This window comes from Patagioenas fasciata, assembly GCF_037038585.1.
Source record: "Patagioenas fasciata isolate bPatFas1 chromosome 6 unlocalized genomic scaffold, bPatFas1.hap1 SUPER_6_unloc_2, whole genome shotgun sequence".
Classification (NCBI taxonomy): Eukaryota; Metazoa; Chordata; class Aves; order Columbiformes; family Columbidae; genus Patagioenas; species Patagioenas fasciata.
The window spans coordinates 1256868-1266848 of record NW_027288504.1 but is presented as its reverse complement, the minus strand read 5'-3'; positions in this window follow the sequence as shown (position 1 = coordinate 1266848).

Here is a 9981-nt window from a genome sequence, read left to right as displayed (position 1 = left end):
TGATGTGCGTGCTCACATCTCATCTGTACAATGCAAACATGGATTTCTGACCTGCTCATTCAGTGTCCATCCACGGAGGGAAGAGCTGTGAGCTGGGGAGAGAGGCCAGGGCTGGAAATGGTGGTTATGAGGGGTGTAACGATGCCCTGGGTCAGCTTCTGAGGGGTGTCCAGTGCACAGGGGCACAGCCCGGACCCTGCTCTGCTGGTCCTGCAGGTCTCTGGCAGGAGGCCTGGCTGTGAGAGGACTCTGCTGTGTGCCAGCCCTGCACACACACGCTGTTCAGATGTACAACGGTGTTTGAATCTGCGGCCACATTTGTGGGCATGTTCTTGAGATAACCTTTAGAAAAAGACCTAAACCCTCAGGCCCTGCCCTGAGGAGATCACCTTTCTATCTGGAAAGGCTGTTGTGAGGCCAGCTCTGTCACAGCAGTGCCCATTGCCTGTCCCTGCCTGCGCTCACAGCACTGACACACAGCAGGACGGGGACCAAGCTGCCAGAGCACTCAGGCCTTGCACCAACACAAGTGATGAGAAGGAGAGTGTGAGAGCGGAATGAGAATATTTATAATATTTATAGAGCCAGTGGGATGAAAACAAAAAGCAGAAAATGAATGACAAAGGGGATGAACAAAATATCATGACTGACTGAAAAATGAACAACACCAACACACCAAGAATTCTTGGCGTCTAATGAGTTACATTAAAACTGTTATCTGTTAAAGAGAAGATTACGGGCAGTTTTCTCTTTTGGAAAAGCATCCCGCATTAGTTTCCACAGAGCATCCCTGAGCTCCCGGTTCCTCATGCTATAAATGAGGGGGTTCAATGTTGGAGGTACCAGCGAGTAAAGAACAGACACCACCAGGTCCAAGGATGGGGAGGAGATGGAGGGGGGCTTCAGGTGGGCAAATATGGCAGTGCTGACAAACAGGGAGACCACGGCCAGGTGAGGGAGGCAGGTGGAAAAGGCTTTGTGCCGTCCCTGCTCAGAAGGGATCCTCAGCACGGCCCTCAAGATCTGCACATAGGACACCACAACGAAAATGAAACACATAGAAAATAAACAGGCACTACCCAAAAGCAGCCTAAGTTCCCTGAGGAAGGAGTGTGAGCTTGAGGATCTGGGGGATTTCACAGAAGAACTGGCCCAGGGCATTGCCCTTGCACAGGGGCAGTGAAAATGTATTGGCCGTGTGCAGCAGAGCATTGAGAAACCCAGTGGCCCAGGCAGCTGCTGCCATGTGGACACAAGCTCTGCTGCCCAGGAGGGTCCCGTAGTGCAGGGGTTTGCAGATGGCAAGGTAGCGGTCATAGGACATGACGGTGAGAAGAAAATATTCTGCTGAAGCACAGAAAAAATAAAAAAAGAGTTGGGCAGCACATCCTGTGTATGAAATTGTGCTAGAGTCCCGGAGGGAATTGTCCATGGACTTGAGGCCAATGGTGGAGATGGAGCCCAGGTCGAGGAGGGCGAGGTTGAGCAGGAAGAAGTACATGGGGGTGTGGAGGTGCTGGTCCCAGGCTATGGTGGTGATGATGAGGCCGTTGCCCAGCAGGGCAGCCAGGTAGATGCCCAGGAAGAGCCAGAAGTGCAAGAGCTGCAGCTCCCGTGTGTCTGCGAACGCCAGGAGGAGGAACTGGGTGATGGAGCTGCTGTTGGACATCTGCAGCCTCTGGGCATAGGACACTGACAAGTTAGGGGAGATTTCTCTGAGCAAAGTCAAAGCCATTTCTCACACACCCTCCCCTGTTCCACACCCCTTGTCCTTTTCCAGACCTTCCTCCAGTTCTGTGTCTGAGCCCTGGGTGGTGCTGGCTGGAGGTGCCGTGAGGAGCAGGGCCTGTGCCCGCTGGCTGCCGAGGAGTCAGCCCTGCTCTGCACCAGGGGGCATGGGAATGGGGGGCAGGGGACAGTCCTGGGGTTCAGCTTTGTCGGATGGAACCAAAACAAGTCTCATACTTTCCTAAAAAGCATTTTCTTGGTTGCAGCATCTCTGCACTTCTCCGAGGGGCTTTCAGATAACACACAGAGGCTATAGGACAGGTTTCCATCCTGGAGGGAAGCTCGCAGCTTGGAAGAAAACCTCAACGAGACAGACAAGGGTCCTAATGATGGCATTTGACTGGGGGACACTCAGCTCACTCCCCAGCCCCACAGACTGCATTGCCCACAGCCCCACAGGTCAGAGCAAAGCTGGACATGTGTTCCCATGGACACAGCTGCAGGAAAGGACCCACAAGATGAGGCTGTGCCTCCGCAGCTGAAACTGCCATCCCCAGAGAGCCTGACAGCAAGAACAAGATCCCAACAGCAGTGACCCAGAGCAGGGGAGCAAGAAGGACAATGCGGTGAGGGTGGGTGTGAGAGAGGCCAGGGCAGAGGCAGCCGGGCACTCAGACAGCGTCACCCTTCCCCAGCTGTGCAGCCACCTCCCAGACACCACCATTGCCGGGCAGCTGCTCTCAGCCCCTGTGCTCTGCAGAGGAACTGGAGCTCTGGCTGCACAGGAGCTGCTCCATGCCTTGGAGCCCCCGGCCCTGAGGGCAGAGGCTTTGCTGGGTGGGACAGGAGGCCAGGGGGCTGCTCACAGGAGGGATCTGCACTGCAGGGGATCACAGGGACTTTTCTCTGTTCTCCCTCCCATAACAATTCCGGGTTTAGTTTCCTCTCATTTCTGATCATTTCCCTGCTGCCTGGAGATTCTCCCCCTGGGAGGTGTTTCCCTGTTCATGTCTCTTCCCTGTCCGTGCTCACAGACCCCATCCCACCCTCTGTGCCCTGAGCACCCCTGGGAGCTCCCCCTGCAGTCACCCTCAGCAGAAGATGCCACAATGCCCTTTCCCATTGATGGTGCCGCAGGGAAGCCCTGCTCTGGAGTGTGTTCTTCTCTACAGCAGAGATACTGTGAGAGAGACCTGACAGATACTATAAATTGTGGGATGTATCATCTTCAGGGTCTCCCTCCAGGAAATGCAGCTGTATTGTCCTACAGCCAGAGACTCACCGTGTTAGACCTGTGAAGATTTGTCTCTCAGTGAGTGCTCAGCAACCAACAACCTACATTGCCTTTCCCTTCTCTGTGCCTGGCTCCGGTGCCTTCGGTGCTGCAGGCAGAGCCCTCAGCCCTGCTGTGCTGTGCAGAGGAGCTGCTCCTGGGCAGAGCTGTCTCTCTGCAGCGCTGCCGCTTGCCAGGAGCTCCCTCTGTCCCAGGAGCCCAGCCCAGCTCAGCAGCACAGGAGCAGCCCATGATGTCCCTTTCTCTGTCCCCTCTGGGCTCCCTCCAGGTGTCCCTGGGGCTCCAGGGCCACATCCTTTGAAACAACCTGAAGTAATCAGTGATGCTGATTCTCCCTCCTCTGTAGAGACAGTTGTTGCCAGCGTTGTATTTTTCCTATTAGAAAACGAATCGGTATGAAAATCATATTTTCTTGCCCCGTCATTAGACATGACACTGGGAATGTTACAGCAAAGGATCTACTTCCTGCAAACTGAGGGAGGAATATCTTCAGTTGAATGAATTCAAGCATTTTATTCTGGTTTTATACTCCTAGGTCTAGAGAGACATTCATCAATCTTTGGCCATCTCATGTCTGTGCTCTGAGGCAAAGCCTTTGCACACATGGGCTCTTGGGCACTTGGTACCAGGTTTCCTGTGGCAGGTCAGAGCTGGGCTGGTGCCACAGCTGGGGTGGTTCAGCCCAGATGTGAGGCAATGGCCTCAGCCAGGGACCTGACTGGGCAGCTGGAGCTGTCAGTGCTGCAGACAGAGCTGTGACACGGGTGGAATGAACTGCCAGGCAGGGTGGCAGAAGTGAGTCCATCTGGTCTGCAAGGACAGCAGCCTCCAAGCACAGCAACAGGCCAGATCAAAACTCAGTCTAGACATCTAAGGCAATTCAAGGGCCCCATAATAAGCTGTTACTGCTTCAGGAACACTTAAAGGAGAAAGAAATACTCTGTGTGGCCACTGATGAATTTTATCAGGGAAAGAAGTTATATTCTCGGTGTCTCTTGTCCTCCATCTTCACCAGTAAGTTCTCCCAGGCCTCTGTGACTTGAGACAGTAATCTGGAGGAGAACAACCAGGAGTGGATGGGGATCAAATCAGGGGTCACTGGAAGTAACACAATCTTTTCCAGTGTATGGGACAGCAGGGGCAGCATCCCAGGAGCTGAGACAGCAGGACGGTGTCACAGGGAGGCCACTCTCCACCATCTTGGAAAGCTCATGGAGACTGGGGGGACTCCCTGACCACTGGCAGCTCTCACACAGTGTGTGCACTTCTCAAGATGGCCAATGCGTGAGCAGGGGAACTAAGGGCTGTGCCCCAGAACATGTCCACTGGGACCCCATTTCTGGGTGTCTGGAAGAGAAGGTGACGAGGTTTACCCAGGGCAGGTTGTGTCTGTCCATCCTCTTTGCTTTCTGTGAAGAAAGGACAGGGTTTGAATGTGAGCAGAGCAGTGATGGTCCGTTACCTGGAAGTCAGCAAGGCATTCAGCGTCATCCCCCACAATATCATGGTCTGTGTCAGTGTGTAAGTAGATGGATGAAAACCATCTTGATGGCTGGGCTTGGAAAGTGCTGTATAAAGGGAGAAACTTTCCAATCACGAGGACAGTCAAGCACTGGAAGCTGTTTCCCAGGAGTGCGCACTCACTCTGTCCCAGAAAGTGACCAAGATGTGTTTGGATCAAGCCCTGAGTAATCTGGTCTGACCCTGCTTTGAGCAGGAGGTTGATCAAGACACCTCCTGAGGTCCTTTTGAGCTTGAATGACACTGTCCTTCCTTCCCCGTCATGTTCTGAAATTAGACAAGTCTCTCAGGTTCTATTTGACTACAAGAATAATTCATATGAGGTGCCGGGCTGCTTTACACGTGTCCCCAAACAGTCCTGACCACAACTTTTGCATTCCTTTTCATTTTCCCCAACCCAGGGTCTTCATTTATGCTGTCCTAATACCCTTCTGGAAAGAACTTCCCACCTTGTTCATCCTTTCAGAACAGGTTGTTACTCAGAGGTGTCAGTATCCATGTAAGGAGTCTGCACATAGCCAGGCAGCAAAGCCACCGTTACAGAAATGGAGATGAGGCTCTTGACCAGCTCCTTGAACCCAGATATCAGAACGACTTGCCTGGTGACATTCCCAGGAACACTTGAACTCTAAGTGCAGAGCATGTGAGTCCTGGTTGGGTATCCTGGCTTGTTTCCTGACCCATGTGGTGCTTCAGGTTTTGAAGAGAATCAAAACCAACTTTTTGACTGGGGTAGTTCCATTTTACATGTGTCACACAGAGCAGATGAAGGGAGCTCAGAGCTCCAATCTCTGCTGCACTATAAGGCTTGATACCCCATCCATAGGTACATATCTAAGTGGTTCAGACAAAGGGTGGTCTTGCAAAAGTCACCCTTTGTGTCCCCAGGTGCATGGACACTGCTCATGTGCCTCTGCAGAGAGTGGCAGGGGTTGGATCCCTTTCTCAGGAGAAACTCCTTGCTGCAAAGACACAGCTACGGGGCTGGCTCAACAAGGTTTTATTGCATTTCACTCGGCATCAGATTTGACATATTTGGTGCTTTGATCACTTCTTCTGCACAGATGATCACAGAAGGACAACCATTTCATAAGAGTTGGTTACAAAGGCCCTGTCATGAACAAGAAATCTCACCGTGAGATCTGGCGGGAGTGAGGAAGATTATAACAAGCACCAGGAAGAGCCAAGAAGCTCAAGGCCTCTTCTGTAGAGTGCGAGGCCCTGAGCAGCAGTGACCGGCCATGTGTGGTGTGGGAGAGGGTCAGGGGATGTGGGGTAGAAAAGGGTGATGGCTGATGACTTCAGCAAATCCTTACAACCATGTCTGAGCCACAAGTGGAATGTGGCTGATATCTGAGGGTCGAAGGGGAATGGTAGAAAGATTGTTGTCGATTTTGGAAAGAAGGCAGGCTTTTTTGGACTAATGATATATGGCAGTGCCATTTGCATGCTGTGGGCATGGCTGTGCCTGGGAGATGGGGAATGGCTGCTGCTGGGGTGGCTGTGCTCAGTCATGGCCCATGAGCTGACCCTGCTCTGCTCCTCTCTTACACTGCCCACACTTGGATGGACCTAAGGAATCATCCATGAGCCTGGTGGATCCATGAACCTCCTGGAGTGCTGGGTATGGATCCAAATAGAGGATTCAAGCAAGTTTGGGACTGGGACAGCTCAGGTGATTGGTGACCATTGCCAGGTGTATGAAAGAAGTTGAACGGGTTTGGGGGATCTCACAGGCATTGCCAAGTCCTCAGAAAACCAGAGCCTTGTGGTTAAAGCAACAGCACTTGGCACCAAACCCACCCCCAAAACACAAAACACTCACAGTGACCACAGGCAGAGCCTGAGAAACATTTGACTGAAAGGGTCTCCTTTGTCAGGTCCTGGGTTCAGGGCTTGGCCATTCTGATGATGAACAAATGTCAAGAGCTGACGTGGCACCAGAGCCACCTCCACATCGCCTTTACCACCGCTGACCATTGTCTCCAGGCTTTTTCTTGAGAAGCCTCCAGGGACAGGGACTGCTTGTGTCAGCAATGGCCCTTCGTGGGGTCCCAAACTGTCGGGGACTACGGTGGGTCCGTGGATTCCCTGACGGAGGGCATGGGAAGAGAAATTAGCCTTGAAGATATGAAGGCCTACCCATGAGAAAGATGGGAGTAAAGGAGTATCCGGAGATGTTAAGGATGTACCCGTGAGAGAGAAGGGAGTAGAAGAGTAACACTGATGATAGCAAAATTAGCCAATGAGATGTTACTGCTGTAACTTGTAACCAATAGTGAAGAGACACATTGTTGCTTTATCCATGCGAGCCACGGAACCTGACACACCAATATGATGTTCACAGAGTTCGCTTTATTGTCGGACCGGGCTAGCTTTATAGCAAAGCTGCCCTGTCCACGCGCCTTACAACAACGTGATTGGTTGTAACTTGTGTTATACAATAACATGATAGGCTGCATGTGCTGTCCACGCGCTCTGCACACATGTGTCCGGCGATTGCTCACTCATTGTTACCTTCTAATGGTGCTCCTTTAGTCTCTTTTGTCTCTGGCTTCACCTCTCAGCCAGGCTGGCGACAACCCCATCCCCCTGGGGCGGGGGGGGCTCTGCCACTACATCTCCCCCTCTTTTATTTAATATTAACAATACACCGTATCATGCTTTAAATACAGTGTGAAATACAGGGTAAGAACATTAAGGCTAATACAATTACAATTAACAAGAACAAACCTGTTTTCAATATTCCTTTTAACCAAACAAGGCATTCACCCCAAAAAACCCAGTATCTTCTGTTATTTTCTTGTTCTGCAAATCTTCTATCTTTTTAAGTTCAAACAACACATACAATCAAACTCTTCATAACTGTGAACATGTCCAATAACAAAAAATTAATTGCTGCTCTGTTTTACAAAGTGGTATTCTCAACATTGGCTACATTCGTTGCTTAAAGCGATAACATGTCTGAGGTTAAGGGTTGTCATCACTGCAATCGGTTTCTTCTCTGTTAGCTAGCCAAGGTCTCACCCACTTTGCTGGGATCCATGAATTTTTGTGGTTACCTGTAGAAACACAAGCATATCCCCTTCCCCAGGTTATTAGTGACATAGGACCTTCCCATTGTTGTGTTGTCGGATTAAACACACTAACCTTAGGCACATTTTCGGAAAAATCTTTGACATTTTTGATATGGTGCATAACAACCGGTTCCATTTCAGTTTCACTTTTAGGATTAAGCCAGTTCAGCACATACAATGCCTTCATCAATACCTCTTCTGGGCTCACACCAATTCCCCCTTCTTTTTTCAAAACAGACAAAAGATTTTTTAATGTACGGTGTGCACGCTCAATAATTGCTTGGCCAGTAGAATTATAAGGGATTCCAAACAGGTGTTGTACCTTCCACTGGGTGAGGAAGACTGCAAGTCTGTCAGAGTGGTATGCAGGACCATTATCTGTTTTGATTTGTGTAGGGACACCCATGACAGCAAAAGCTTGTAGTAAATGACGTTTTACTGCCTTTGCATTTGCTGAGGTCAAGGCTGTAGCCCACAGCAGTCCTGAACAGGTATCTATGGAGACATGAATGTACTTTTGTCTGCCAAATGGTGCAAATTCAGTAATATCAGTTTGCCATAACTGACCTGGCTGCAAGCCCCGAGGATTTACTCCCTTTTGTTGGAGAGGGACTATGCGGGCACAATCAGGACAAGCTGCAATAATGGCTCGAGCTTGTTCCTTTGTAATTGTAAACTGCTTTCGGAGTGCTGCTGAGGATTGATGAAAGAATTCGTGAGCTTGTCTGGCTTGTTCAAAAGGGGATATATCTGCTACTGCCACAAGTTTGTCTATGATGCTGTTTCCCTCTACTAGACCACCTGGTATGTTAGTATGGCTTTTTATATGCATGATAAATACTGGTGCTGTCCTATAATCTAATACGTTCCACAAATCTAACAATGCTTCAAACAACAAGGAATTGGAAACTCGCTGCAAAAGCGCTCTATGTATTCTTTGTACAATTCCCACAACATAAAGAGAATCTGTTACCAGATTAACTGGAGAGTTATGCCATTTTTGCAATGCTGCTAAGCATATTGAGGGCAGTTTCTTTTAATATGTCCTGTCTGTTTGCAAGTAAAACATGCTAGGCCACAAGAAGAAGGGCTTTGGCCTTTCATTGCAGGCTTACGTGCTGCAGCCAAGGCCGCAGCGTGGGCTTGAGCATGTATTTTTGCTTTTTCTACCTCCTGTTGCATAATTGGTACCTGTGTGCAAGCTTCCACCATCTCTGCTAAAGAAGCACTTTTTCCCAAACCGGCTAATATCTGTTGGCATTGGGTGTTTGCATTCATCATAGCCAAATCTTTCCCCACAGCAGCTTTTGCCTCTGGAGTCAAGTTAGGAGAGGCATCTATAGCTTCTTTCAAACGATCTACAAACTTCATATATGGTTCCCCAGCATCCTGCTTTATTGTAGAATAGGGTGGCACAGGGTTACCTATATTTGGCAATTCTTTCACTGCTGCCAAGGCAAGCCCTTGCGTTTGCTGCAAAATCCTTGGATGAAGTGCTGCCTTAGTAGCACCATCCGCATATTGCCCATGACCCAGTAACTGGTCCATGCTAGCTAACTGCAACGGATCATCAGCTGGTAAACGAACATTTTCTAATACTGCCAATTCCACTTTCCCCTGCCACTTGTCCAAGAACAGCAAATACCCCGTTGGAGGAAGCAATAACTCCATCAATGCCCTAATATCTGTTTGAGTTAGTACTTGCCCCTTGAAAAATGAATTGATTAGCTGCATCACATGCTTATTATCTATACCATATTGCATAACTGCACTTTGCAATTGCTTAACCGTTTTCCAATCAAAAGGCGACCACTGCCTTTGTCCTCTATTATCTATGTGCACTGGCATTGCTGTAATACTACCAGGTAACATGATCCCTTCAATAGTTGCATCTCTGATTACTCCTTGCCAACGTTGCCCTGCATTATAAGAATGATCTCGAGGAATATCTCTACCCTGATGCACAGAGGCAGCACCCAAATTATCATTATTATCACTGCTATACAATTCCCTTGTGTTTCCCTGTGGATCAGTAAGTCGACGCATATTTGCAAACCGATCTACTAACCCAGTCTCCAGCCCTTTTCCATATCGCGCTCTCAAATATTCATCTGCTTCTCTTACAGACCACATCCCATCTTCAACACATTGTCTAGCCCATTTTTGTATTCGCTCCCTTTTGATACGGAGCTCCTCCGGAGTGAGGTCTAATTCCACCCCCTCCCTTTCCTGTTTTCGCCGTTTTTCACATTCCCTGCCAATTGCCTCCAGCCCGTCCTTAATTGCATCTGACACCTTTTTATATGCTATTAACCGCGAAGTTTTACTGTTACCGCCATCTAGTCGTTTCATAGCTTCTAG